This window comes from Lepisosteus platostomus, chromosome 5 (genome assembly GCF_059453375.1).
Source record: "Lepisosteus platostomus isolate fLepPlt1 chromosome 5, fLepPlt1.hap1, whole genome shotgun sequence".
Classification (NCBI taxonomy): Eukaryota; Metazoa; Chordata; class Actinopteri; order Semionotiformes; family Lepisosteidae; genus Lepisosteus; species Lepisosteus platostomus.
The window spans coordinates 63641686-63663469 of record NC_142615.1 but is presented as its reverse complement, the minus strand read 5'-3'; the positions used below and the strand labels follow the sequence as shown (position 1 = coordinate 63663469).

Sequence of the window (21784 nt, the reverse complement as noted above, 5' to 3'; positions counted from 1 at the left end):
ACTAACTGATCTATCAAAGGGATGTCAGGAGCTGCTCTCTGTCACATACTGCCCAATGTAGTGAAATGTTCTGGGTGATTTAAATCCCAGATTGACATAGTTTCCAACTCGTTTCCTTTTTTTTAATTTGAATTTAAGCCGCGAACCAGCATTCTCTGTATAAACTTGCAGGGATATTAAAAAATGTTTGATGGCGTATCAATTATTCGGAAATGGACTCCTTTTTTTTCTTGGGGGATCATATTAAACATTTCATTTGGATCTACAAGAGGATCACCATGAGGAACAAAACTAAGTTTCATTCTGTGTTTATTAGAATCTGTATCACAGCTAATGCATGTAAAGCCTTTAGTATGCGACAGTGAGAGTTCAGTTATGCCGGAGAACTGAAATTTAGTAAATCCATATTTAAATAGATTGCAAATCTTCAAAGTGTTTTGTCACTGCAAATATTATTACAGGGGTTTACCAGCTGCCGCACATGCTTGTTTTGGGATTATTTCCAATAAGTATCCCATTAGTAGTTGTGTGTCCTTACTGGTATCTTTTAAACATTCGATTATATACAAACGGGACAGAGACAAAGTAATAATCCCATTTTAAGGTGTCTTGCATTTTAATTTACTGAACAGATAAATTGAAAGGCTCTGATTCAGAGCCCCTGCAGTTCGTGCTAATTAGAACCACAACAATGCTCCTGAGTCCTGGGCACTACACTGAGCACACGTTCAGCTGGGCTCTGACTTTGTTAAGCACGACTTCTTGTTGCAGTTGAGCTCAGAGCTAGATATGATCTCCATATTCTACCGCAATAAGTAGTCTGAAACTTAGTAAATAGTACACAGTTTTTAACTGAAGTCAGGTTGTTAAAAAATTAAACCAGCACCCTGTCACCAAAACTTACCCCGGTCTTCCGCGCGACAAGCGGGGGTACTCAACACTGTACTAACAAGGAGCGGTTGTCCGCAGTTGAGCGTGAGCTCTGATTACTGTCAGCAGACATTTCTTCATTTCCAATGACGTTTTCTTCTGCTCTCAGCTTTTTACCGGTCATAAATGCTCAAGAAGTAATTCATTTGAGTTTGAAGTCTGTCTCTGTTACCTTCGGTCCTGATAAAGAAAAGCCGTGCGTTGGAGACTCCCTCTCTGAAGAAGTTTGCCGTCACCCTGCAAGAAAAGAGAGCCATCATTCACCGAAACAGCCACTAAGACAAATAACATTAAACACGTGAAATGCGAGATGTTGTGGAAATGTTTTCTACTTAGAGATTCTGTCGTTTCTACTCTAACGAGAGAGGCTCTTTGTCGGAAGTACGATTTGAACAAACGTCTCCAGGGGAAACTGCGACCTCAATGCAACGCCTTAGACCACCAGGCATCCTGTCTGTGGCTCTTATATTGCATTATATGTTTTATTTATTTCTACTTGTTGATAGGAAAAAAAGTGAAATCGTGTAATTTGGGAAATGTATTTTTTTCATGGGGAAAACTAGCCTGAGCAAATGTAAAGTTAAGAGCAGCGCTCAATAAAAACCATCAAAGCCGAAAGCGCTTCTTATGCGGATCAGTATATTCCGATGCCAGTGGTTCTGCAGAAGAAATAAGAAAAGCCGAACTCAAAGCACTGTGTTGCCATTACGGGTACTTTGGCTGCAGCTGCTTTAAGATCTACTCAGCGGGCACAGAAAGTTGTATGAGGTCAGACAGGTTTGCGCTGTCTAAATAACAGTGTGTGAATTTAAACTTATTTAAATAAGATTATTTACAATGTAATACATGCTCCAAAAGCGTTAATACTGCACTGGCTGCTATTTGAAACGCCTTTAGAAATGACGCGTAATAGAGATTGATGCAGCTGGCTTTTATGCTTCACAATACATTGCAATCAGGAAAATAAACCAATTAGAAATATGCAATACAACGTCTTTGAGTTCGGCTATTTTTATTTCTTCTGCAGAACAACTGGTATGGGAATGTACTGATCTGCATAATTCGCGCTTTCGGTTTCTGATCGTTTTTATTGAGCGCTGCTCTGAACTTTACATTTGCTTGTGCTAGTTTTCCACATGAAAAAAAAAGAGATTTCCCTAATTACACGATTTCACTTTTTTTCTTATCAACGAGTAGAAATAAATAAATTACATATAATTCAATATAAAAGCCACAGGCGAGTTGGCTGGGGGTCTAAGGCGTTGCGTTCAGGTCACAGTTTCCCCTCGGGTTTTTTGTTCGAATCCCACTTCTGAAAAAAAGGTTTTCTCGTTTTTCTCTGTGAAAAGACAATCAAGTTCTTAACAAATTTCATATATTAGACTTCCGCAATACGTTCTGGCTTTAACAGGAAACTGTGCGCTTCCACAGAAAGAGTAACAAGAGGAGACGTTTCCATGTTACTTGTAGACTTAGATAAAGGAACGTGGCGGTGAATGAAAGAGGCACAGACGGGATTCGGACCCGCGATCTTCGGTTTACGAGACCGACGCCTTACCACTTGGCCACCGTGCCGTCGCTGGGAGCGGGGTCAGCTTACTATATGTTGAATCAACCCTAGTAATTTTACTGTTGTAATAGAGGAACAAGAGGCGCAGTCGGTAGAGCTTGCGACCCTTAAGTTCAAAATCGTTGATTCATGGGTTGTTTGTGTCCTTTCTGATCCCTCTAATCTTTTAGTAGGACAGTGCAAGCAGGACGTGATAGGGTACAGTGACTCCCAATGTCATATGAGCTTTGTGTAATTTAGCTTTCTTAACGCTATGGGGCTCGATTCAAATATCGCTGTGAAAGGTTTTTTCTAGATTGAGGGTGATCTGCTCCCGAGTAATTATAAACACCTGAGCGTTTACTGTTTACTGTTGTGTTACTGTGATAAAGGAACACCGCACTTTATCAAAATACTGCTGCTTCCTAATTTTACATAATGGTATTTAGACCGGGGAGAGTGACTGCATTCCAAGAGGCTAAAAGTTGATTTCACAAAGCCCCCATTTAATAAAATACATTAGAAACCGCAAGGAAAACAGTATGTTTTAATAAGTCTTCTCCTGGTTTTATATTATTATAGTCTTTCACATTTGAATGCATACCTTACCGAAAATCTTACCTAGATTACGGGCAACACAAACAGTTCTTAATGCACAAAGTCTATTTATAGTTGACTTTCTGCTAATCACATCTAATAGTTCATGAATCTTCCTGCCCATCATGTGTCTGCTAAGCAGTTTCTCCATTTTCCTCCTCCTGTCATTGTCAGCAAGCACATCAAGATGGGAAAATGTAACAGGGAAAAAGAGTAGCTGGTAGGAGTGGGATTTGAACCAAAACCTCGATCTGGAGACAAGAATACCCGTGAGAGCTAGAAAAACACAAGTCTTTGATCATGGTGCTTTGGTGGTGGTGGAGGGGAGTCCCCATTACCTGTAAAGCGCTTTGAATGGTGCTTTAGAACACTCAACCATCCTGACAAGTGATGGATGAATGGAGGTGTATTGAATACACCAGTAGTTCACCAACCTGAGTTGCTTTGCTGGAGAAGTGCCATGTTACATGTTGTAAACGTCAAACGTACAAACGTGTTGTACTTTCCAACCTTTGAGTAATATTTTCCAGAGCTAGGTCGCAGTTGTCTTCACAATCTGGATTATCTCAAAAGCAATGATGTCTGTGTAAAACAGATTTTATTTTCGGGAACCGACGTTGTATTGCATATTTCTAATTGATTTTTTTTCATTATTGTAATGTATAGTGGAGCATAAAAAAACATCTGCAAAAATCTCTATTACGCGTCTTTGGCATTTCAAATAGTAGCGAGAGCGAGGATCAAACCCCCCTCTTGGCGATAGTTGCCTCACGCTCTGAACAACCAAGTCCTGCTTATTCCCGCTGTGGGTCGTGGATGGTGTGTTTTGGTATTTACTCGAAATTACGGAGGATACATGGGACTGCATTTACCTGATAACATACCATGATCTCTAGTACCTAATGAGCTTTGATAATTCAGCTTGCTTATCGCTTTGGGCTCAATTCAAAAGTTGCAGTGAAAGCAGGAGCTGAGCAGGATTCTGTTTAAATGGAGCCAGATCTGTTCACAAGCGGGGAAACACTTCAGCGTTTACTAATTGAAGACCACAATCCGCTAAAACACCCCTGTTTCTTAGACTAAAAGAAGCTAAAAGCATTTTTGAACATGGGTTATATTGTAAATACTGTTATTAAAAAGCTTATTCGCATACTGTCGGTTATTTAGACGGTGCAAAACAGGCTGCCCTTATAAAATTTCTGTGCCCGTTTTGACCAAGGAGAAAGTATTTTCTGATGGAGCGCTATGCGAAAAGATTTAATTAGCTTTACCCCTGCCAATGATTCAGCATGAAGAAGTAAAAGTTTCAAAGGGAAAAGCAGCTCGCTAACACAGCCAATATTAAATGTACTTGCCGGCACACTATCACGTGCATTGGCTCAGAAGTGATCTCGGCAATGTTCCCAAAGTAAAGCTGAAATTGCCAAAGAGCATTTCTGTTGAGAAAACTGCCTTGATGTTAAGCTTAGAAAGCCTGTCTTTTAGATGTTCTATCTCTAAACACCTTGTGCAGCCTCCCAACAGACTAACAAATATTTTTTTTGAGAAATGGGCACACACCCGGAAGACAATAACGTTTATCTACATTCGAGTATGTGAATAACAATTTAACAGAAAAAAGTTTGTAAATGAGATTTTGCAAAAATTCAATAAATCGTCTATAAACAGTAAGAAATTATTAAGAAAGTAAGATATTGTTTTATTTTATAAACTTTAAGACAATGAAGAGAGTTTACAGGTCATCCTTCGCTTTTGCTCTTTCAACTTAAGCGTTCAGGATCCAAGCCCATGTGCGGATGGTTGTATTTCTTAAAGTAACTTGTAATCATCAAAAGTTGTTGTGTAGTCCTTCAGTTCTTTCTCGAGTTGTACCATGGATATTTTATACGATCAATACTTTTCATGATCATTTGCATTTTCCGTTTCAAACGGAAAAAGTTCAAAGTGTCCTTATAACTGTGCTCCACATCTACACGAGAGCGCTTGTAAGAGTACAGGACATGCAATGAGGAGTTTGTGCAGCTTTCAGCTTAGTGCGGAGTCCAGAGGAAGGACTCACTCGCTGAATGATCTCTCAAGAAATTCAAAGGGTGTTTTCTGCAAAAGCCATGACAAGTGTGAAGAACAGAATGAAATGTTTTGGAGTTACATTTAAAACAGGAGAGAACACTGTAGCACTTCGAGTGTGTCTAAATTTAATTGTGTAAACCTAGCTCTCTATAAACACAGACAAGGAGTTCTCACACAACAGAAGATTGATGTGAGCACAGTAATATGAAACACTTGGAGATGCCAGGGATTGAACACAGGACCTCATACATGCAAAGCATGCACTCTACCATTGAGCTACATCCCCAACAGAACAGCTTGTGGAACTGACTTAGAGATGTGCAGATGCTCACTGACCACAATCCACCACTCACGAAGAATGTCTGCAGTTTCCCACTTTCGCGTTTCCTCTAATACAGAGTAAATTCATGGGAATGAAGAAATAAGGAAGGAAAAATAGTCACATCTAAGCTTCCAGAGACCGGTTAAAAATGAATCAGTTATTTTTATATCCAGTCACATGGACGACGGCCCAGTGGGCAAAAGACGTATAATATACGTCTATTAAACGCATACCTTAGACGTCTAAATGTGGTCCGCAATTCGTCTAGAATGAAATTCTAATATATGTCTATTGTTATACGTCTATGATAAGGTGTTCATTATACATAAATGGTTGGAGTTCTATTATACGGATAAATTTAGAGCACTATTATACATATATGATTGGAGTTCAGGATAACTTTAGAGGACTATTATACGTATATGGTTAGAGGTCTATTATACGGATAACTTTAGAGGGCTATTATACGTATATGGTTAGAAGTCTATTATACGGATAATTTTAGAGGACTATTATACGTATATGGGTAGAGGCCTATTATACATTACAATACAGATTTTAAAATGTACAACTTCTATATTTCCAAGAAAAAAAATATTACAATGAAAGTTAAGACGATTTTTGTCCACCATTTGCAAACCCTGTCTAATTGTCCTAACAGTTAGAACCAGAAACCTATTATTTTCAGTGTCCAGATCTCCTGGCCCCCTGCCTTGCATATGCATTCTTCAAGTAACACATTGTGTGTTCCTTTATTTCTTTAAAGGTAGGGTGGGACTTCAGCACCGCAGCTAGAAGAAAATTATATAATATTACTACCCAAATAAATGATGATTAATATCTTCTTTAGTATAATCTCAAAAATGAACCATTAAGGTTAACTAAGCTCAAAGCTATAATAAACGTATAAAATTTGGCTTGCATCATAGCAGTTGAGCAATAAAGTCTGTCCTAATTAAAGAGTACCCAAATTTTGAAAGTACAACATAGAATAAGAATAATTAGAGAAACGGCAAAACGATTTTGTGTCATCTTCCCCTTCACACTATTTTTATGTGCCATTTTTTGCTTATTAACGTACTATTTTAATCAAAATAATATTAAGTAAGATCTGTATGTATTCAGATAGTATTATTATTATTATTTATACTTACTCGTCAAAAGAGGATTGCTGAGATATTTGCGGATTTCTTCTACGATTGAAAAACGTGTCCAAAATGGTGACCAACGAATACTAGCAATGCATTGTGGTATATAACCGGAAAATATACCACAACGTATGCGTTTATTAATGTTGTCGATATTATGGTTGAAATTTAACATTGATAATACATCGCAGTTATGTGCCCCCTACTATGAGCTGATGTGCAATTTTAACGCATGCAGTTAGTAAGGAAACGGTCACTGTTGTAAGGTATTATATATAATGACATTATGGAATAGGATGGGGACAGGCCTGGTGTCACGGGGGGAGGGAGGAGTGTCGCCCCTTCAGTTTTGGGCAAAAGGATTTACTTAACTTGTAATAAAAAAATAGTTGTACTTTGTCAATGGCCAAACATTAATTTATTTACACGTGTAAAATAAATATAGTACATATAGTAATAAATATAGAAAATACAGTAATAAATATAGTAAATTAATTAATTACTACGTAAATAATTTACTTCGTACACTGTGCAGATGGCTGTATACTCCTAGTTGCAGCACCCACGATATATACAGTAAAAAGCCTCAGGCACTGTGTTAGATGTGTTTTCGACGTTATATATGCGTTTATTAATGTATAATGTATAAGATGCAGCCATTCAAAATGGGTGGGGTATTTCGTGGTATACCCCGGTGGGCGTGTCACATTAAAACGCAGTATCATGCAGTATCACGCAGTGTATCGCGTCATTTGAGGTCATGCTGGAACCTCTCATGTACAGCATTTGAGCTTGGACAAAAGTTGGACAAAAGTACACAACCTACCTTTATCAGAAATATTTATGCATCAAAGCCTTTACCGAAGATATTACTAATAGTATTAATAATGAATGACTTTGGACAAGCTGTAAACTCAAAGTATTATGCTGGTCCACATTCTTTCTAACCGTCATTTTAAACGAAAATACTTTTAGTTTTTTCTTTGACAAACACCACAGCATTTCGTGGATAATTTCTTAAGCATATTTGTACAAGCACTTGGAATCTGTCCAAGCCCTACTTTGTCAGGCATTTTCTTTTACTGCAACGGACATAAAAACTCCCTTGCTTTTAACAGAGCGTTTCATAATTTCTAACTACGAAAATTATTTAAACTGCAACACTTATCATTCAACCAGGGCTCAAAATATCACAAGGATCCTCAAGAGCACATCAAAGACTGTATTAAAAGATACTTGTATCAGATACATGAGAATCCAGGCTTTTTTTCTCAACACTTTCTTTTCCGTATACCAGATATTATGGAACTACTTCAGAAGGCTGTCAGCCAGTCAGATTCCAGGAATCAGTACTTTAAAGAAAATTCGATTTCTCCCTAAACATTTTAAGCATCGAAGTCTTTAACTAACATGTGAAATAGTGGCAGTTTTAAGCTTTTCTGCTAATATAATATGGAATTGCGTATCTAAAGAAATTAATAACGATATGATTATATTTGTGTACTGCGACAGGGCTGTGTAGGGCTGTTTCGCCTCACAATCAGACAAATGCAACATAAATTGGGCTGTGTAGTCTTCTAAGTATCTTAATAAACTTTCAGCATAGCTTTCTCCCCGTTTAGATTTATTTTTCTTGGGATCTTGGGATCAAACGTGGAAAGATTAGATTGTTTTTATTTTTTAAATACATTTTAGAAAAGTGTAATCTATACTAAAAAGCTGTACACCACCTGCTATAAAGATACATATTGTAATACTTTCGGTCTCAGATAGGACGGACACAAGAACTCAGACTTGCAGAGTTAAAGCAAGTTAAAGCCTTGATTTTATATATCACCTTTAAAAGTGGCATCACCAAGCAATACAGATTACAAAGTAAATACCCAACACTGATTGCACCCATCTGTCATGTTAATAAAGACCTTTAAATTGAATTTAGTTTTATTACTTGTTTTTCAGGAAGTAAAAAAAAAACACTTGAATTACTTATCCAGTCTCTCGAACTAAAATTATTTTTCAATCAATGCAACTAACATCGGGCAACGTGTTTTTTTTTAATCCAACATTGACAACCACATCTTAAATCTTGTCAGTCAGCTCTTTTTTCTCTATCTGAATTGTGGCGATTCAAACAACCTGGGATAACAAGTGGTCTCAAAGTCACCGAGCTCACAGAGCTTCAACAACAGATGACAATTTCCTTAGTCCTTCCTTAGTCTTCCTGAAATTGTCAGATTATGAGTGAACAAAAGCATTTTATTAAAAACACGTTTGTGTTTGTTTGGGAGCTATATTATGTATTTTTCATATGTAAGAAATAATGATGTGTTCCTGCTTACACATTGCACGACTTTAAAAGCTAGAAAAACAGGTTTCGATTCACATTATCTGGCGAGCCTTGTTTTGTCAAAGGAAAATTCTATTCTACTCTGAGAATGTAGGGGGAGGAAGAATGTCCCTTGTCTTTTTACTTACTCCAATACACCAATGCATTAGCATGTTAAAGCGATTTCATTGAGGAGCCTAGCTTTCTTAACTAGTAAGTACTGTACTTACTGGGTTTTGAAGGGGGGGAGGTGTCTTTTGCTGGAAATCTCGCCCCCTTCTACTTTGAAAATACCTGTGAAACAGGTTTAATTCATCACAGCCAGCACTCCCGCAGAGAGGGGGGTTGTACTTGCAGTGCATCGGTATAGATGGGAAAGCCAGAGCCGAGTCAAGTCTAGCCATGTGTGAGTCTAGTCTCACAGAGCTTCAACAGCAGATGACAACTTGTGAGTTTGATTAAGAATGAATAAAAACATTTCATTAATAACGCGTTTGCGTTTGTCTGGGTGCTGAAAAAGTAAAAAACAATTACTTTTTGACAATGAAGAACTGTGTATGTGTCTCTCTCTCTGCTGGCGTTTGTAATCGTTTTTATTTTTAAATACATTTTAGCAAAGTAATGTACCATAAAAGTATTGTGAGACATATTTGGGTTAACATGTTCAGTGTTCAGTGTGTGGTAATTTGTTTGGTGCAAGTGAAGTTTTATTTAAAATCTGACCCAGGGAAAAGTGTGGTGTGGACGGCTGAGGAGAGAATGCAGGCTCGCGCTGTGTCCGTTATTCTTTTTGTCTTTTTGAGCCAGTGAAAGCTCTGTTGTCCTTCACATGAATGCCTGAATCATTGTACCGAACCCAGGATTTTACAGTATTTTTTTCTTTAAAATACCAATAACAGCAACATACAGTTTACATAATATGTTGATGTTCCAAAATTAATATAGTTTATGACCTTTATGACCTTTGTTATGCTCTTCGTTAATGTCTAAGCCGGAACACATCATTATATCTCATTTTGTATTTCTTTAAAAAAAAAATCGTTTGCCCAGCCTAACAGTAATGTTGTTATTGTTTTTATCCTGTAAAGCGCTTTGAGGAGCCACCTTTAAAGGCGCCATATACAATAAAGTTCATTATTATTACTATTGTTAATTTGCTGGACAGAGAGGTGAACATTATTACGCAGAAGACAAAGATAGCGATTTACGTTGCATTGTGCATTGTGCTGCTATAATACAGTTTTAAATAATTAAAAGTCTAAACACTATCAGCTTTATTTATGGGTTTTAAATAAAGGCGATTTAAACGCGATTTAAATCAATATAAATGTTTATATTGCAATGCATAGGTGACTATTCATTGTTATTAAAATGACTTAAATTCGATCATGTTGTGATATTTAGAAATATAAATTTGTTTGGTGCGAGTGAAGTTTTATTTAATCTCTGACCCAGGGAAATGTTTTATTTTTTCAAAGAAATGTGATATATAGTATATTCGACGAATCACTGCCCACTGGGTGTGCGGACCTTTTCTTATTTACCTTGTGCAATCGTGTTTCATAAAATGTAATTGTATTATAGCATGAACCCCTGGCGATTTTCTTGATACGTTATATGTGCTCTTGTTTGTATTGTATGTATTTTTGTTGTACAAATAAAAAGTAAAAAGCACAATTTTCCGGATGCAGCTGCTGTAAAAAAAATGAGATCAAGGGTGCTGTACGCAGAGGTCTGAAGCCTGCTCCACAGAAAAACTTTATGTTAAAGAAGTCGAGATCTCGCCATGAGAGGGGAAGCATCTCAGAAAAAGCAGGTGCAGTCGGTTCCACAGTCATAACGCCACGAAGTTGGACGAAAAGAGCAAGAGCCACCCGGCTTCCTCCAGGCAAGTAATGAGACAAAGAGACAAGGCACAGCGGGTAGTGTGGCTGAGCAGTCTAAGGTGCTGGCTTAAGGCTCCAGGTTCTTTGGGGGACATTTGTCTTTCATCTTTCGCAAGCTGTATAGATTTCTTTAAAAACAAGTTGTTGCAGAAAGGAAACGAACACTTGCATTCACGTAAATTAAAAGGCATGGGATTTGCCTATAACGATAAACTCTGTACAGTAAGACATGAAGAAAGGCACCGCTGGGAATCGGACCCAGGATCTCCTGTTTACTAGACAGGTGCTTTAGCCAGCTAAGCCAATTAAGCTAAATCTGTTCCACAGATGTGCAGTGTGCCTTTCCTCTTGTCGTATTCAAGAGTACTGACTGCGTGAGCTCCTCACTGTGTGTCCTGTACTCTACTGTGAATTCATTTAGATCATCTACGTGGAGTACAGTGACAAGATCGCCTGGAATATTTTCACTGAGTAAGTCATTGAAGAAAACAGAAGATGTCAGAGTGGCCTCATCAACAATCCACTCAGGCAGCGCTCCTCTGTAAAGTGCCGTTCGTTCACATCGATTGGCTTTTTTTTTGCCTTCATTCGTGCAAGTAGTACAGGCAGACGCCCCTATTCTGCCATGACCCAGATTCGAACCGAGGTTGTTGTGACCACAACGCAAAGTACTGACCACTATACGATCATGGCAAGTTACCAAAACACACGCTGGGGGTGGAAAAGGCTGTGCTTTCTCGTGTGACAGGAGTCACCTGCTCCTGCTTTCCAAAAGATCAGCACCATGTACGAAAGAGCCGCATTAAAACCACTCAAACATGTGCAAAATGTGCGAGAAGAGGGGGCTCTTGTTTCCACCTGAAGACTTCTCGCATGTGAGACGAACTGATCATTGCTGCAGCTCAGAAACCTGCAGGAGGTGGGAGGGGTACTCTCGTAGACAGTGCTGACCTTCGGCAAGAGGATTTATACTCTCCAAGATGATATTTGCACTTTCTGGAGAGGAGATTTTCTCCACTTCAGTAGCCCGATTTTGTCGATTGCGTGGAGAGGGCTGTAGAATGTGGCACCGCCTTTCCTGCTCTGTCCATGAAAAGCGTGCTGGTCTCTGGAGAATGAGCAAGGTCCATCAGCGCACTCCAATAAAGGCACTGGAAGCTGCTGAATCGCATTGGCGAAGCTCAACACTGGGCCACTGGGCACAGCTTCCCACCGTTTCCGTAGTGTTGTGGTTATCACGTTTGCCTCACACGCGACAGGTCCCTGGTTCAAAACCAAGCAGAAACAAACTGGCTCCTTTTGTCGCCATGCATACTGTTTGGGGATTCGCCTAGCGCTGTGATTGAACAGACCCACTCACCTCTTAGTGTGCACAGTGCATGTCGCAGCGCTTCCTGCTTTCACTTCAATGCGCGTCCTGATGTACCCCGGTCTCCCGTGTGACAGGTGGGGATAATCACCACTATACTAACGAGGAAGACATCGCTCTCTCCGACCCCCGGCATCATATCCCGACCCACCATGCTGGAAGCCGACGCGTGCTGTGATTCCTTTATGGAGCAGAAATGAAAACCGAGGAGCCGAGAGATCATTTCAGCATTTCGCATGTGAATGGAAAACACAAACGACCAACTTGGAATGACTTGCTTTTGACGCTTTTCAAAGCATTCTTTGTGCATCAAACAGACCCACTCACCTCTTAATGTGGAGGGATCTGCACAGTGCATGTTTCCTGCTTTCACTTCAATGCGCGTCCTGATATTGATTTTTTTTCGTGTGCCATGCGGAGGCTCTGAAAGCGAGAGCAATGAAAAGGTGCACGGCGCTTTGAAAGAAACGGAGGTAAAGACGTCTCTATACATGGATGACGTCACCCTCCTCCTCTCTGACAATGCCTCAATTAGCAGAGCACTGCAGTGTTGTGATCAGTTCTCTTTGGCTTCCTCTGCAAAAATTAACAAATCTAAGAGTGAGATTTTTTATCAGAACTGGAGGGAGCCAAAAGAAGGACATGATCTCAGGCTGCAAGAGAAGAGAATTAAGGTCCTGGGGGTGTATTTTGGAGAAGAGATAGGAACAGTAAATTGGCAGAACAAATTGCCAATCTTAAACAAAAAACTGATGCAATGGAAGGACCGAGACCTCACCATGACAGGGAAGGTGCTGGTCATCAAAGCCGAGCTCTTGCCTGTCTTGAATTTTCTGGCTTCTACCTTCCCAATCCAACACCGTGTTGCGGCGGCGCTGAGGAGATTGATGTTTCAATTTCTATGGGGTGGGAAGCAGGAAAGACTCAGAAGGGAAATAATGTACAGGCCGCTACCCTCAGGGGGGAAGTCTGTCCCAGATACTGCTACGAAGCTACGAAGCAGAAAATCTGTGGGAAATTGAGAGCATAGGTCAATATCTCAAGAAACTGTGAAAAACATTATCATGTTTAAGTAAAGAATGTGATTTACACCAGAAAAAAAGAAATTGTTGCTATGTAACTGGTACCGTGTCAAAATGTAATGAGATGTGATCATATATACTGTTTTAAGTATGTATATTAATGTAAAGCTTTCTAATTTGTGATGTCCTGTATTTTTTTGTGAAAAGAAAATAAAGTTCTTAAAAAATAGATTCACCCAGGGCGAGGCTCGGCCATTGCACTCCGGCTGTGCTGACCCCTGCGAATTCCCCAAATGTGGGAATCTCGACTGAATTATTTCTGGTAGTGGGGGACTGCGTTCGCGCTCTCCCCTGATGTGCTTGGTCCAATATCGGATACGGAAGAGTTACGACACCACGTGCTGCGATAGGATCCCAGTTCGAAAGGAGTCGATGCCACTGCTGGTTCCCGGTTTCTTTTAGTTAGAGGTCCGGAGAAGCATTTCAAGCTGGTTACACTACTCCTTCCGGACATTCATTCCCTTTTCAAAGTCAGTCGTTTTGCTGTTGTCTGCATTATTTAGGCTGATTATCGAGGTTAGCCTTTATTTGGTCATGGGGACCTCGGTACTGTATGCTAATTCTCAAGACAGTTTCACCCGTTTTCTGATTGCTAGGTTCTGTACCAGTGCAGACATGTCAAACAGTGAATGGCTGTACCTCTATTGTATCCCTGCTCGAAGGCTTGGCTTCGGCTGTGGAGACTTGTTCGGCTGGCGTTCGGAGAGTCGCGTTTTTCAGAATTGTATTGAGATCGTTTTCCACAGAGCTCAGATGTCAAAGCACAGCAGCAGCTCTCCACAGCGATCCTCTATAGCGCCCTTTCTCCCGCTGCTCCGTCCTCACTGGAAGGAAGCAAGAGTGAAAGGCTGAAGTGAAATAGAGCGGGGACGAAGGCAGTGAAGAGAGAGAACGTGGGAAGAAGAGAAAAACGCAAGGGAAAAAAAGCAGCGTCGTAAAAGAGGTGACGGAGCTGTCCTCTCAATAAGAAGGGTGCCAGCGAGCCTTGCTCTCGCTTACGGCCACACCCCTTTGAGCACGCCTGATCTCGTCTGATCTCGGAAGCTAAACTGGGATGGGCCTGGTTAGTACTTGGATGGGAGACCGCCTGGGAATACCAGGTGCTGTAAGCTTTTAAGCGCAGGAGGCGCCCTATCCCCGCTCGCTCGCTCATTCCCCTGTTCACACGTGCAGTGCGGCTAGTCCGTCTGTTTATTTGTCAGCTTTGGCGAGACACGGGTGCTTGTGTATTAGCGCGAGCGTTTTTTATTCTGATCAGGAACAGTTTTAAAAGTCCGCAAAGGATCGAGGAAAGGTTTATCGCCAGCTGAAAAGAGACACAGCGCTTCGGCTGTGGAGACTTGTTCGGCTGGCGTTCGGAGAGTCGCGTTTTTCAGAATTGTATTGAGATCGTTTTCCACAGAGCTCAGATGTCAAAGCACAGCAGCAGCTCTCCACAGCGATCCTCTATAGCGCCCTTTCTCCCGCTGCTCCGTCCTCATTGGAAGGAAGCAAGAGTGAAAGGCTGAAGTGAAATAGAGCGGGGACGAAGGCAGTGAAGAGAGAGAACGTGGGAAGAAGAGAAAAACGCAAGGGAAAAAAAGCAGCGTCGTAAAAGAGGTGACGGAGCTGTCCTCTCAATAAGAAGGGTGCCAGCGAGCCTTGCTCTCGCTTACGGCCACACCCCCTTGAGCACGCCTGATCTCGTCTGATTTCGGAAGCTAAACAGGGATGGGCCTGGTTAGTACTTGGATGGGAGACCGCCTGGGAATACCAGGTGCTGTAAGCTTTTAAGCGCAGGAGGCGCCCTATCCCCGCTCGCTCGCTCATTCCCCTGTTCACACGTGCAGTGCGGCTTGTCCGTCTGTTTATTTGTCAGCTTTGGCGAGACACGGGTGCTTGTGTATTAGCGTGAGCGTTTTTTATTCTGATCAGGAACAGTTTTACAAGTCCGCAAAGGATCGAGGAAAGGTTTATCGCCAGCTGAAAAGAGACACAGCGCTTCGGCTGTGGAGACTTGTTCGGCTGGCGTTCGGAGAGTCGCGTTTTTCAGAATTGTATTGAGATCGTTTTCCACAGAGCTCAGATGTCAAAGCACAGCAGCAGCTCTCCACAGCGATCCTCTATAGCGCCCTTTCTCCCGCTGCTCCGTCCTCACTGGAAGGAAGCAAGAGTGAAAGGCTGAAGTGAAATAGAGCGGGGACGAAGGCAGTGAAGAGAGAGAACGTGGGAAGAAGAGAAAAACGCAAGGGAAAAAAAGCAGCGTCGTAAAAGAGGTGACGGAGCTGTCCTCTCAATAAGAAGGGTGCCAGCGAGCCTTGCTCTCGCTTACGGCCACACCCCTTTGAGCACGCCTGATCTCGTCTGATCTCGGAAGCTAAACTGGGATGGGCCTGGTTAGTACTTGGATGGGAGACCGCCTGGGAATACCAGGTGCTGTAAGCTTTTAAGCGCAGGAGGCGCCCTATCCCCGCTCGCTCGCTCATTCCCCTGTTCACACGTGCAGTGCGGCTAGTCCGTCTGTTTATTTGTCAGCTTTGGCGAGACACGGGTGCTTGTGTATTAGCGCGAGCGTTTTTTATTCTGATCAGGAACAGTTTTAAAAGTCCGCAAAGGATCGAGGAAAGGTTTATCGCCAGCTGAAAAGAGACACAGCGCTTCGGCTGTGGAGACTTGTTCGGCTGGCGTTCGGAGAGTCGCGTTTTTCAGAATTGTATTGAGATCGTTTTCCACAGAGCTCAGATGTCAAAGCACAGCAGCAGCTCTCCACAGCGATCCTCTATAGCGCCCTTTCTCCCGCAGCTCCGTCCTCATTGGAAGGAAGCAAGAGTGAAAGGCTGAAGTGAAATAGAGCGGGGATGAAGGCAGTGAAGAGAGAGAACGTGGGAAGAAGAGAAAAACGCAAGGGAAAAAAAGCAGCGTCGTAAAAGAGGTGACGGAGCTGTCCTCTCAATAAGAAGGGTGCCAGCGAGCCTTGCTCTCGCTTACGGCCACACCCCCTTGAACACGCCTGATCTCGTTTGATCTCGGAAGCTAAACAGGGATGGGCCTGGTTAGTACTTGGATGGGAGACCGCCTGGGAATACCAGGTGCTGTAAGCTTTTAAGCGCAGGAGGCGCCCTATCCCCGCTCGCTCGCTCATTCCCCTGTTCACACGTGCAGTGCGGCTTGTCCGTCTGTTTATTTGTCAGCTTTGGCGAGACACGGGTGCTTGTGTATTAGCGTGAGCGTTTTTTATTCTGATCAGGAACAGTTTTACAAGTCCGAAAAGGATCGAGGAAACGTTTATCGCCAGCTGAAAAGAGACACAGCGCTTCGGCTGTGGAGACTTGTTCGGCTGGCGTTCGGAGAGTCGCGTTTTTCAGAATTGTATTGAGATCGTTTTCCACAGAGCTCAGATGTCAAAGCACAGCAGCAGCTCTCCACAGCGATCCTCTATAGCGCCCTTTCTCCCGCAGCTCCGTCCTCATTGGAAGGAAGCAAGAGTGAAAGGCTGAAGTGAAATAGAGCGGGGACGAAGGCAGTGAAGAGAAAGAACGTGGGAAGAAGAGAAAAACGCAAGGGAAAAAAAGCAGCGTCGTAAAAGAGGTGACGGAGCTGTCCTCTCAATAAGAAGGGTGCCAGCGAACCTTGCTCTCGCTTACGGCCACACCCCCTTGAGCACGCCTGATTTCGTCTGATCTCGGAAGCTAAACAGGGATGGGCCTGGTTAGTACTTGGATGGGAGACCGCCTGGGAATACCAGGTGCTGTAAGCTTTTAAGCGCAGGAGGCGCCCTATCCCCGCTCGCTCGCTCATTCCCCTGTTCACACGTGCAGTGCGGCTTGTCCGTCTGTTTATTTGTCAGCTTTGGCGAGACACGGGTGCTTGTGTATTAGCGTGAGCGTTTTTTATTCTGATCAGGAACAGTTTTACAAGTCCGCAAAGGATCGAGGAAAGGTTTATCGCCAGCTGAAAAGAGACACAGCGCTTCGGCTGTGGAGACTTGTTCGGCTGGCGTTCGGAGAGTCGCGTTTTTCAGAATTGTATTGAGATCGTTTTCCACAGAGCTCAGATGTCAAAGCACAGCAGCAGCTCTCCACAGCGATCCTCTATAGCGCCCTTTCTCCCGCAGCTCCGTCCTCATTGGAAGGAAGCAAGAGTGAAAGGCTGAAGTGAAATAGAGCGGGGACGAAGGCAGTGAAGAGAGAGAACGTGGGAAGAAGAGAAAAACGCAAGGGAAAAAAAGCAGCGTCGTAAAAGAGGTGACGGAGCTGTCCTCTCAATAAGAAGGGTCCCAGCGAGCCTTGCTCTCGCTTACGGCCACACCCCCTTGAGCACGCCTGATCTCGTCTGATCTCGGAAGCTAAACAGGGATGGGCCTGGTTAGTACTTGGATGGGAGACCGCCTGGGAATACCAGGTGCTGTAAGCTTTTAAGCGCAGGAGGCGCCCTATCCCCGCTCGCTCGCTCATTCCCCTGTTCACACGTGCAGTGCGGCTTGTCCGTCTGTTTATTTCTCAGCTTTGGCGAGACATGGGTGCTTGTGTATTAGCGTGAGCGTTTTTTATTCTGATCAGGAACAGTTTAACAAGTCCGCAAAGGATCGAGGAAAGGTTTATCGCCAGCTGAAAAGAGACACAGCGCTTCGGCTGTGGAGACTTGTTCGGCTGGCGTTCGGAGAGTCGCGTTTTTCAGAATTGTATTGAGATCGTTTTCCACAGAGCTCAGATGTCAAAGCACAGCAGCAGCTCTCCACAGCGATCCTCTATAGCGCCCTTTCTCCCGCAGCTCCGTCCTCATTGGAAGGAAGCAAGAGTGAAAGGCTGAAGTGAAATAGAGCGGGGACGAAGGCAGTGAAGAGAGAGAACGTGGGAAGAAGAGAAAAACGCAAGAGAAAAAAAGCAGCGTCGTAAAAGAGGTGACGGAGCTGTCCTCTCAATAAGAAGGGTGCCAGCGAGCTTTGCTCTCGCTTACGGCCACACCCCCTTGAGCACGCCTGATCTCGTCTGATCTCGGAAGCTAAACAGGGATGGGCCTGGTTAGTACTTGGATGGGAGACCGCCTGGGAATGCCAGGTGCTGTAAGCTTTTAAGCGCAGGAGGCGCCCTATCCCCGCTCGCTCGCTCATTCCCCTGTTCATACGTGCAGTGCGGCTTGTCCGTCTGTTTATTTGTCAGCTTTGGCGAGACACGGGTGCTTGTGTATTAGCGTGAGCGTTTTTTATTCTGATCAGGAACAGTTTAACAAGTCTGCAAAGGATCGAGGAAAGGTTTATCGCCAGCTGAAAAGAGACACAGCGCTTCGGCTGTGGAGAATTGTTCGGCTGGCGTTCGGAGAGTCGTGTTTTTCAGAATTGTATTGAGATCGTTTTCCACAGAGCTCAGATGTCAAAGCACAGCAGCAGCTCTCCACAGCGATCCTCTATAGCGCCCTTTCTCCCGCAGCTCCGTCCTCATTGGAAGGAAGCAAGAGTGAAAGGCTGAAGTGAAATAGAGCGGGGACGAAGGCAGTGAAGAGAGAGAACGTGGGAAGAAGAGAAAAACGCAAGGGAAAAAAAGCAGCGTCGTAAAAGAGGTGACGGAGCTGTCCTCTCAATAAGAAGGGTGCCAGCGAGCCTTGCTCTCGCTTACGGCCACACCCCCTTGAGCACGCCTGATCTCGTCTGATCTCGGAAGCTAAACAGGGATGGGCCTGGTTAGTACTTGGATGGGAGACCGCCTGGGAATACCAGGTGCTGTAAACTTTTAAGCGCATGAGGCGCCCTACCCCCGCTCGCTCACTCATTCCCCTGTTCACACGTGCAGTGCGGCTTGTCCGTCTGTTTATTTGTCAGCTTTGGCGAGACACGGGTGCTTGTGTATTAGCGTGAGCGTTTTTTATTCTGATCATGAACAGTTTAACAAGTCCGCAAAGGATCGAGAAAAGGTTTATCGCCAGCTGAAAAGAGACACAGCGCTTCGGCTGTGGAGACTTGTTCGGCTGGCGTTCGGAGAGTCGCGTTTTTCAGAATTGTATTGAGATCGTTTTCCACAGAGCTCAGATGTCAAAGCACAGCAGCAGCTCTCCACAGCGATCCTCTATAGCGCCCTTTCTCCCGCAGCTCCGTCCTCATTGGAAGGAAGCAAGAGTGAAAGGCTGAAGTGAAATAGAGCGGGGACGAAGGCAGTGAAGAGAGAGAACGTGGGAAGAAGAGAAAAACGCAAGGGAAAAAAAGCAGCGTCGTAAAAGAGGTGACGGAGCTGTCCTCTCAATAAGAAGGGTGCCAGCGAGCCTTGCTCTCGCTTACGGCCACACCCCCTTGAGCACGCCTGATCTCGTCTGATCTCGGAAGCTAAACAGGGATGGGCCTGGTTAGTACTTGGATGGGAGACCGCCTGGGAGTACCAGGTGCTGTGAGCTTTTAAGCGCAGGAGGCGCCCTATCCCCGCTCGCTCGCTCATTCCCCTGTTCACACGTGCAGTGCGGCTTGTCCGTCTCTTTATTTGTCAGCTTTGGCGAGACACGGGTGCTTGTGTATTAGCGTGAGCGTTTTTTATTCTGATCATGAACAGTTTAACAAGTCCGCAAAGGATCGAGGAAAGGTTTATCGCCAGCTGAAAAGAGACACAGCGCTTCGGCTGAGGAGACTTGTTCGGCTGGCGTTCGGAGAGTCGCGTTTTTCAGAATTGTATTGAGATCGTTTTCCACAGAGCTCAGATGTCAAAGCACAGCAGCAGCTCTCCACAGCGATCCTCTATAGCGCCCTTTCTCCCGCAGCTCCGTCCTCATTGGAAGGAAGCAAGAGTGAAAGGCTGAAGTGAAATAGAGCGGGGACGAAGGCAGTGAAGAGAGAGAACGTGGGAAGAAGAGAAAAACGCAAGGTAAAAAAAGCAGCGTCGTAAAAGAGGTGACGGAGCTGTCCTCTCAATAAGAAGGGTGCCAGCGAGCCTTGCTCTCGCTTACGGCCACACCCCCTTGAGCACGCCTGATCTCGTCTGATCTAGGAAGCTAAACAGGGATGGGCCTGGTTAGTACTTGGATGGGAGACCGCCTGGGAATACCAGGTGCTGTAAGCTTTTAAGCAAAGGAGGCGCCCTATCCCCGCTAGCTCGCTCATTCCCCTGTTCACACGTGCAGTGCGGCTTGTCCGTCTATTTGTCAGCTTTGGCGAGACACGGGTGCTTGTGTATTAGCGTGAGCGTTTTCTATTCTGATCAAGTCCGCAAAGGATCGAGGAAAGGTTTATCGCCAGCTGAAAAGAGACACAGCGCTTCGGCTGAGGAGACTTGTTCGGCTGGCGTTCGGAGAGTCGCGTTTTTCAGAATTGTATTGAGATCGTTTTCCACAGAGCTCAGATGTCAAAGCACAGCAGCAGCTCTCCACAGCGATCCTCTATAGCGCCCTTTCTCCCGCAGCTCCGTCCTCATTGGAAGGAAGCAAGAGTGAAAGGCTGAAGTGAAATAGAGCGGGGACGAAGGCAGTGAAGAGAGAGAACGTGGGAAGAAGAGAAAAACGCAAGGTAAAAAAAGCAGCGTCGTAAAAGAGGTGACGGAGCTGTCCTCTCAATAAGAAGGGTGCCAGCGAGCCTTGCTCTCGCTTACGGCCACACCCCCTTGAGCACGCCTGATCTCATCTGATCTCGGAAGCTAAACAGGGATGGGCCTGGTTAGTACTTGGATGGGAGACCGCCTGGGAATACCAGGTGCTGTAAGCTTTTAAGCGCAGGAGGCGCCCTATCCCCGCTCGCTGGCTCATTCCCCTGTTCACAAGTGCAGTGCGGCTTGTCCGTCTGTTTATTTGTCAGCTTTGGCGAGACACGGGTGCTTGTGTATTAGCGTGAGCGTTTTTCATTCTGATCATGAACAGTTTAACAAGTCCGCAAAGGATCGAGGAAAGGTTTATCGCCAGCTGAAAAGAGACACAGCGCTTTGGCTGTGGAGACTTGTTCGGCTGGCGTTTGGAGAGTCGCGTTTTTCAGAATTGTATTGAGATCGTTTTCCACAGAGCTCAGATGTCAAAGCACAGCAGCAGCTCTCCACAGCGATCCTCTATAGCCCCCTTTCTCCCGCAGCTCCGTCCTCATTGGAAGGAAGCAAGAGTGAAAGGCTGATGTGAAATAGAGCGGGGACGAAGGCAGTGAAGAGAGAGAACGTGGGAAGAAGAGAAAAACGCAAGGGAAAAAAAGCAGCGTCGTAAAAGAGGTGACGGAGCTGTCCTCTCAATAAGAAGGGTGCCAGCGAGCCTTGCTCTTGCTTACGGCCACACCCCCTTGAGCACGCCTGATCCCGTCTGATCTCGGAAGCTAAACAGGGATGGGCCTGGTTAGTACTTGGATGGGAGACCGCCTGGGAATACCAGGTGCTGTAAGCTTTTAAGCGCAGGAGGCGCCCTATCCCCGCTCGCTCGCTCATTCCCCTGTTCACACGTGCAGTGCGGCTTGTCCGTCTGTTTATTTCTCAGCTTTGGCGAGACACGGGTGCTTGTGTATTAGCGTGAGCGTTTTTTATTCTGATCAGGAACAGTTTTACAAGTACGCAAAGGATCGAGGAAAGGCTTATCGCCAGC

At 44.2% G+C, this 21784-nt stretch overlaps 8 non-coding genes and 7 pseudogenes across 8 annotated transcripts; 13 read left to right on the top strand and 2 right to left on the bottom strand.

Moving 5' to 3' along the window:
* Positions 1–2433: 2433 nt before the first annotated feature.
* On the bottom strand, positions 2434–2505 carry trnat-cgu (transfer RNA threonine (anticodon CGU)). The gene has a single exon. It is a non-coding gene; the product is annotated as a tRNA-Thr (tRNA).
* Positions 2506–5360: 2855 nt separating this feature from the next.
* trnaa-ugc (transfer RNA alanine (anticodon UGC)) lies at positions 5361–5432 on the bottom strand. The gene has a single exon. It is a non-coding gene; the product is annotated as a tRNA-Ala (tRNA).
* A 7976-nt stretch (positions 5433–13408) lies between these two features.
* On the top strand, positions 13409–13573 carry LOC148671020 (U1 spliceosomal RNA). Its single transcript, XR_015937601.1, has one exon. It is a non-coding gene; the product is annotated as a U1 spliceosomal RNA (small nuclear RNA).
* A 699-nt stretch (positions 13574–14272) lies between these two features.
* On the top strand, positions 14273–14391 carry LOC148671019 (5S ribosomal RNA; annotated as a pseudogene).
* Positions 14392–14928: 537 nt separating this feature from the next.
* On the top strand, positions 14929–15047 carry LOC148671018 (5S ribosomal RNA; annotated as a pseudogene).
* A 537-nt stretch (positions 15048–15584) lies between these two features.
* LOC148671017 (5S ribosomal RNA) lies at positions 15585–15703 on the top strand (annotated as a pseudogene).
* Positions 15704–16240: 537 nt separating this feature from the next.
* On the top strand, positions 16241–16359 carry LOC148671016 (5S ribosomal RNA). The gene has a single exon (XR_015938885.1). It is a non-coding gene; the product is annotated as a 5S ribosomal RNA (ribosomal RNA).
* A 537-nt stretch (positions 16360–16896) lies between these two features.
* LOC148671015 (5S ribosomal RNA) lies at positions 16897–17015 on the top strand (annotated as a pseudogene).
* A 537-nt stretch (positions 17016–17552) lies between these two features.
* On the top strand, positions 17553–17671 carry LOC148671014 (5S ribosomal RNA). Its single transcript, XR_015937891.1, has one exon. It is a non-coding gene; the product is annotated as a 5S ribosomal RNA (ribosomal RNA).
* A 537-nt stretch (positions 17672–18208) lies between these two features.
* On the top strand, positions 18209–18327 carry LOC148671013 (5S ribosomal RNA). Its single transcript, XR_015938468.1, has one exon. It is a non-coding gene; the product is annotated as a 5S ribosomal RNA (ribosomal RNA).
* A 537-nt stretch (positions 18328–18864) lies between these two features.
* Positions 18865–18983, top strand: LOC148671012 (5S ribosomal RNA; annotated as a pseudogene).
* Positions 18984–19520: 537 nt separating this feature from the next.
* On the top strand, positions 19521–19639 carry LOC148671011 (5S ribosomal RNA; annotated as a pseudogene).
* Positions 19640–20176: 537 nt separating this feature from the next.
* Positions 20177–20295, top strand: LOC148671010 (5S ribosomal RNA; annotated as a pseudogene).
* A 519-nt stretch (positions 20296–20814) lies between these two features.
* On the top strand, positions 20815–20933 carry LOC148671009 (5S ribosomal RNA). The gene has a single exon (XR_015939137.1). It is a non-coding gene; the product is annotated as a 5S ribosomal RNA (ribosomal RNA).
* A 537-nt stretch (positions 20934–21470) lies between these two features.
* Positions 21471–21589, top strand: LOC148671008 (5S ribosomal RNA). The gene has a single exon (XR_015938823.1). It is a non-coding gene; the product is annotated as a 5S ribosomal RNA (ribosomal RNA).
* The last annotated feature ends 195 nt before the right edge of the window (positions 21590–21784 follow it).